This window comes from Gopherus flavomarginatus (assembly GCF_025201925.1).
Source record: "Gopherus flavomarginatus isolate rGopFla2 chromosome 13 unlocalized genomic scaffold, rGopFla2.mat.asm SUPER_13_unloc_1, whole genome shotgun sequence".
Lineage (NCBI taxonomy): Eukaryota > Metazoa > Chordata > Testudines > Testudinidae > Gopherus > Gopherus flavomarginatus.
Window position 1 is genome coordinate 4699043 of NW_026114609.1, and position 6546 is coordinate 4705588.

The 6546-nt window shown below is 56.6% G+C and overlaps 1 non-coding gene across 1 annotated transcript; it reads left to right on the forward strand.

The window, feature by feature from the left end:
- Positions 1–5374: 5374 nt before the first annotated feature.
- Positions 5375–5446, forward strand: TRNAQ-CUG (transfer RNA glutamine (anticodon CUG)). Its single transcript has one exon. It is a non-coding gene; the product is annotated as a tRNA-Gln (tRNA).
- Positions 5447–6546: the final 1100 nt, after the last annotated feature.

Sequence of the window (6546 nt, forward strand, 5' to 3'; positions counted from 1 at the left end):
GTGGGTTTTTGGTTGGCTAGTTCCCAGGACCAATAGAAGGGGGAAGGATCAATAGGAAATCAGGACCCTAAGACTGACAGTCCCCAGGGACAATGGGGAGAGGCCAAAGCTCCAAAGTTAGCCCAACTGACAGGCCAGGCAGTGTAATGAGGGAGTCACCAGGGCAGGGAATCCCATCATCTGTGTGAGCTGGAACTACCTGGGCCAGAGTGGGACCCAGCTAAGGAGAAAGCAGGAGCCCGAGAAGAGGCGGGGAGAAGAGCTGCGCCAGCCAGAGAGAACCAGAGCAGATCCATGCTAGGAACTGAGCCGGAGCAGCATGAGCCACAGAAGCTGCCCAGGGAGCAGATCTATGCTGGGAGAAGAGCTGCAGCAAGCAGAGCCAGAGAGGCCAGAGGAGCAGACCAGGGAGATGGAGGCAGAGCCGCAGCAGCACTGGGACTGGAGGTGGGTGCAGTGAGCAGCTTGCGAGAGTGAGAGGGACCCTGGGCAGAAGGCCCAGCACAAGGAGATGCCACCAATCAAGAGGCCTTGCAGGCCAGACCTTCGGGGGTGGGAGGATCATATCCCCTACATGGGGGCTGACACTGGGAACAAGGGTCCTGTCACCTAGAGCATGTGGCCACCGCCAGAGCAAGTGTCCACCCCGTGGTGTCCCTGCAGCACAGCCAGGGCCTGGGAAGGAGGCCTGGGACATGTGAAGGAGAGACTGTGACCTGCCCTGACACTCCAGAGACGCTGGTTGTGATCTCTCTGTAGCCCTTTTCAAGTGAGCACAACAAGATTCCTGGGCCCAGCCTTGTTGGGGTTACGAGGACTCTGCCACACATGAGAGTAGAAAGAGCGTCCTTGGGGTCAGGCAGGCCTCTGGGTAAGGGGGTGGGGACTCAGATCCTCTCTCTGGCCAATTGTACCAGGGTCATGTATAAACCAGGAAAGTTCCCCACAATAGCCGGACCTGAACCCCCTGTACACTTGCCCTCTGTACTCATTGCTTCTCTGTCTCTCTTCCCTTCATCTCTGCTGGTCTCCCTCTGAGCTTTCTCAGCACCTGGCCCCACAGCACTTCCTGCCAGCCAGAGACTGCTTGTTCTAGGCCTGCTCCTATGGATGTGGCCTCTCTCCTGATTCCTGAGGAAAGGAACCTTTCCAGGAAATGGCCATGGCTTCTGGGAATCAGCATGTGGCTGGTGGACAGCACCAGGAATCATTTGGCTCCTGGCACACAAGACCACTTAAAAGCTGAGTTTTTAGACAGGGGCTTGAACCCTGCATCTTAAGATTAAAAGCCTGATGTTTTACCAGCTGAGCTAGTTGAGACCATTTTCCCCATTCCCTTCAAGAGCAAGCAAGTAGGCAAAGAGAGGCAAAAAAAGTCCCAGGAACCTCTCCTCTTTTTCTGCACATCCGCTGCCTGTCAGCAGGATTCCTCCTCCTCCTTCCTTCTGTGCCTCAGTGTGACTAAATCGCCACACCTAGACAGCTGGTCCATTCGCTGCACCTCAGTCCCCCCATGCCTGAGCCTCCCTCCCAGAGTCCTGCACCTGGCTCCATAGAATTAAGTCTCATGTGTTGCTGGGAACTCGACTTCTTGTGCCCACAGAGTCTCGGCCCCCCTCAGTAGATGACCTGAGAAACACAATGTCTGACTTTTCCAAAGAAGTGCTTGGAGTGGTTTTTTTGTGTGTTACCATGTGGCCTAATGGATAAGGTGTCTGAGTGTGGATCAGAAGATTGAGGGTTTGAGTCCCTTGATGGTTGTGTTTCTGCAGTTTTACCTTTGTGCTGAACGTCCTGCTCCCTTCAGCTAGCGTGTGCGCCTGTCCCTGTGCTGGAGGGTACTTGCTACATAGCGTCTTCGGAGCCTGAGCGTTTCTTTGCTTCTCGCCAGCTGGGGAAAAGCCTCGTGGGGTAAAATCTCCTGCCCCACTGCAAAAGTGAGCACCTTGAGTGGGACCAGTCAGAGGCCCCACCATGGGGGCTGGCCCTGCTTTCCTACCATCTTGTGATGTTGGCCACAGAGCATCAGCAGCTGCCCCGCATGCTGGTGACCTTCAGTGGGTGTTTGGCATGGCAGGGAGCAGCCTGGCTGGGTGATGTTGTGCCTGTCTGAAGGCCACACCTAGGCATGGTCGTGCTCTCCTCTAGCCCTGACCTCAGTTGCTCTGTGGCTTTTAAGCCTTCCCTTGGAGCCGTCAGCACCAGCTGCCTGTGCTCTAGGTGCCCAGAGGAGGAGAGGTGTGTTGGGTCACTTTTACAGATGCCCCTTCCCTGCACAGAGGAGCTTCCATCCCCAGTCCCTGCCTCTCACTGCCCAACAGCCCTCTGGCACCATTCCTGAGGGCTACCCTGCCTCACTTTCTTCCAACCATGTTGGGAAAGACAGTTCTCATTATTAAAGGTTAGGTGGGCCAACTAGGGGCAGAAGCCTGTTCTCTGTTTTCCTACTGCAGAGCCCAAGCTCAGGAACTCACCTTGGGTGCAGGGACTGCTGTGCTCCCAGAAAACAAGCCACCCCTGCACAAAGGGGGATGATAGGGCCTGCCAAATCCCAGGATTGAACCAGGGAGCCTTAGATCTTCCATCTAATGCTTTCCCAACTGAGCTACTTTGGCACCTGTATAATAACATTTTGGCCTGTTGCTTCTCTGTCTGGGATGTTTTTGTCAGCAGTTGCAGACAAAAAGGACAGGAAAACAAACGGCTGCTCCACACCCCCACCGGAGGAACCCGGCACCGTTAGCTGTGGTGAGTAAGAAGTGTCTGTTTGCTGACAGGGCCTGTCCCCCAGGAGCTGGAACAGCAGCTGCCGCCTGCCCCTCGGCTCCAGGCTGTGGGAAATGCTCATTGCCTGGCTGCATAGGTGGATGCTGCTCCGTGCTCTGGAGAGCATCTGTATTGGTCTGTCAACCCCTCATCTTCACTGAGCCAGTCTGGTAAGGTCTCAAGTGCCCCCTCCGGCCTGGCAACTGAGAGTCTGTGCAGACATTAACCCCCTGCCAGCCCCAGAGCCAGCAGAAGCGCCAGCCCCCCCAGCACCACAGGGGCACTCAATGAACTCACTGTGGGGAAATGGCTCCTTGCTGTCCAGCTGCTAGAGTGAGAGCCAGGAGAGAGCTGTGTCTGGCTCACCTTGGAGGAGAGAAGAGACCTGATGAGTGCGGATCTCCCTCAACCTCCCCCACAATGCTGGTCAGTTTTATTGTCACTGTAATAGTCAGTGCTTCCCTTCAGGGCCGGCCCTGGAGGGGACTGGGACAAATCCCCCCTTTCCTCCTCAGGCCCTGTCCCCACTCCACCCCTTCCCACAAGTCCCCACCCCATCCCGTCCCATCTCTTCCCTTCCTGCACTTTCCTGCCCCATTCCTCTCCCACCCCCACCTCTTCCCGTCCCTGCTCCTCCCCCTCCCCACCCAGTGCCTCCTGCACCCCACTGAACGGCTGATCACTGGCAAGTGGGCGGCACTGAAAGGGAAGAGGAGGAGCTTGTCAACAAGGCCTGTAGTGTGTGTGTGGGTGGGGGGAGAGGGCTGTCAGTGGGCGCTAAGCACCTATTTTTTCTCTGTTGGTTCTGCAGCCCCATAGCTCCCATGGAGTCGCTGACTTGGCTTCTTTCGCACTCTAGAGAGAGGAGCAGAACCAGGGCTACGGCTGATCTATGGGGCACCAGGTGAGTGGCAGAGGCTTCAGGTGCTGAGAGTTTGCCTGACCCCTCAGGGACACAGTGTGAGGTGGTGTCCCAGGGATCTCTATGAAAGGACCAGAACAGGATTTACTTGGGGTGGGGAGAGAATTGAGAGTGTCTCAAGGGGTTGTACAGAGGTGTTGCCCGGGTGAGAGACTGGCTAAAACACAGGCCATGCTGTGAGCAGGATTTGCACCTGCACAGGAGAACCCTATTGGATTTCAACTCTCACATCTTAACCACTCGGCCATCACAACTGGGAGTGAAAAAAATGCCCCAATGCCAGAGAAACTGGTAAAGAATCCCAATGACCAGGTGTGAAGTCATCTGAACTACAGAATTCCCACTGCAAACCTGGCTCCCAAAGCACGGGGGGGACTTGGGATTTGTTCTCTTTGCTTAGCCATGTGCAGTCGCACAGAGAGCGCGTTTAAAAGTCTCCCCTCCCACAGAGCGGGAATGGGAAATGATTCTCAACTTGAAGCCTGATGTAGGGTGACCAGATGTCCCGATTTTATCGGGACTGTCCCTATATTTGCTTGTTTGCCCCACGTCCTGACCGATTGGGACCCTGGACAAACAGATAACTTTGTCCTCTTCTCTGGCACATAGGCATAGTCTGGAGGGATACTTTCCCCACCCAAACTCCGCCCTCTCATTCCCCCATTGGATCTCTCCCCAAATCCTCGCCCTGGCCCTGCCTCTTCCCCAAGCATGCGGCATTCTTCCTCCCTCCCAGGTTTGCACACGGGCCATGGCCATGGCCGGGAGCGCAGCGCGGAAGCTGCTCCAGCCCTGCAGCCTGCGGGGCAGCACCGTGGGGCTGGGGGCAGCATGAAGCAGACAGGGCCCAGGTGGGCAGGGGGTGGAGACACACGTGGGGTGGACACGCTCCTGCCGGGAGCTGCCTGGTTCACCCCTTGCCCGGGAGCTGCAGGAGGGGCCCGGATCATGGCTCGGCTGCAGAGCTCGGAGCCCAGGCTGGGCCCAGGAGTGAGGGGATGGGGGAGCTGGGGGTGCAGCGGGGGTTGGAGCCGAGAGTTGATTGGAGATGGGGTTGTGCCACTGCCGCTTGGCGGCAGGGGGGCCCTCCGGCTTATTTTTTTGCTCCGCCCCCCGCATCCCGATATTTCATCTTTGACATCTGGTCACCCTAGCCTGATATGAAGGGGGATGTCTGGACCAAGGGGCCAGGGACTGGCCTTTGCTAGAGAAACCACTGTCAAGTTTTAGCCAATAGGACAAGTCAGCAAATAAGAACAACCTCAGGTATCAGTAACTGCTACAGGTTGCAAATTCCTACATGCAGCAGTTTCTGGCACTACACCTGCACAGCTCTGCTCCCCGGCTCTTCTCGGGCTCCTGCTCTCTCCTTAGCTCTGCCCCACTCTCGCCCAGACAGTTCTAGCTCACATGGATGATGGGACCCCCTGGCCTGGTGACTCCCTCATCACACTGCCTGGCCTGTCAGTGCAGCTAACTTGGAGCTTTGGCCTCTCCCCATTGTCCCTGGGGACTGTCAGTCTCAGGGTCCTGATTTCCCATTGATCCTTCCCCCTTCTATTGGTGCTGGGAACTAGCCAACCAACTTCCCCACACACACACTAAGTTTTAATAAAGGGCCAAGAGCCCCCTTACACAAGCCAGCCCCATGAGGGTCACCGATGTGCAGAGAAGGTAGCACAAGCTGGTCCCATGGTGTAATGGGCAGCACTCAGGACTCTGAATCCTGTAATCTGAGTTCAAATCTCAGTGGGACTTTGTGTTGACTTGTGGTCATAGGCGGCAGGTTATATACATTTGTGGTGCTCGGGCTCCAGGAATATTCAGGGCTGGGGGCCCTGCTCCAGCAATATTTGGAGCTGGGTCTCTTCCCCTGGCCCTGGCCCCTGCCTGGCACCCCTCCCTCTGCTGCGCTGTGTCCCTGCCTGACAAAAAGCAGCATGGGCCTGCCTGCTCCTGCTGCTGGAGTAGAGGTATTTGGGCAGAACTGCTGTCTGCTGCCCCGGGGTCCTAGTGCCTGCCCACCCACTAATGGCAAGGCAGGCTGCCCTGAGCCCCCCTGCAGCATGAATCCCTCATCCTCAGCCCTGCACTCCCTCCTATCCTAAACTCCCTCCCAGAGCCTGCACCTCTCACCCCTTCCTACAACCCTGCCCCAGCCTGGAGCCTGCACCGAGCACCCCTCCTGCACCCTAATCCCCAGCCCAGGATCTGCACCCCAGATGTCCCCCCCAAACCCCCTCCCAGAGCCTTAGGCAGGTGGGGGAGGAGTTTGGGGGGTGGAGTTGAGGGGTGGGTTCTGGGCACCACCAAAATTTCTACAAACTTGCCACCCATGTTTGTGGTAAAGCCCCAGAGCTCAACTTCCCTGTCTCCAGCTTTGTACAAATGAATCTTTCCCCTCCTGCTGGGTGACTCACACCTCCTAGAGCCAGTTCTTTGGCTGGGGTGGCCACAATGGGTTAGGGCTCTAGAACTTGCTACCCTGATAGCTGCGATTCTTGCTGCTGCACCTGATGTTTACAAGCTTGGCCCTTGTGCTTCCTACCACACTTTTCCTCTGGCCCACATGGCACTTGAAGAAAGGAGTGCCAGGGCTGGGATTAATAGTCAGGCTTTGGCAGGAGGGCGGAAGAGTCCCAGGCTGGAGCCCCACACACCTTCCCTCCTCCGGGCACCTAGAGCAGAGGTAGCCCAGCTCTGTCCGCTGGATACATCGGCAGAGTAGGTGAGTTCATGTAAATACAGTCTGGTCCCAAAGCCTCCTCCCAACGCTGGTCATCACTAGCTGCCAGGGGGGAGCTCATTCACACCTCGCTTACAAATCATCATTTGAAATTCTAAGGTTGGCCAACACT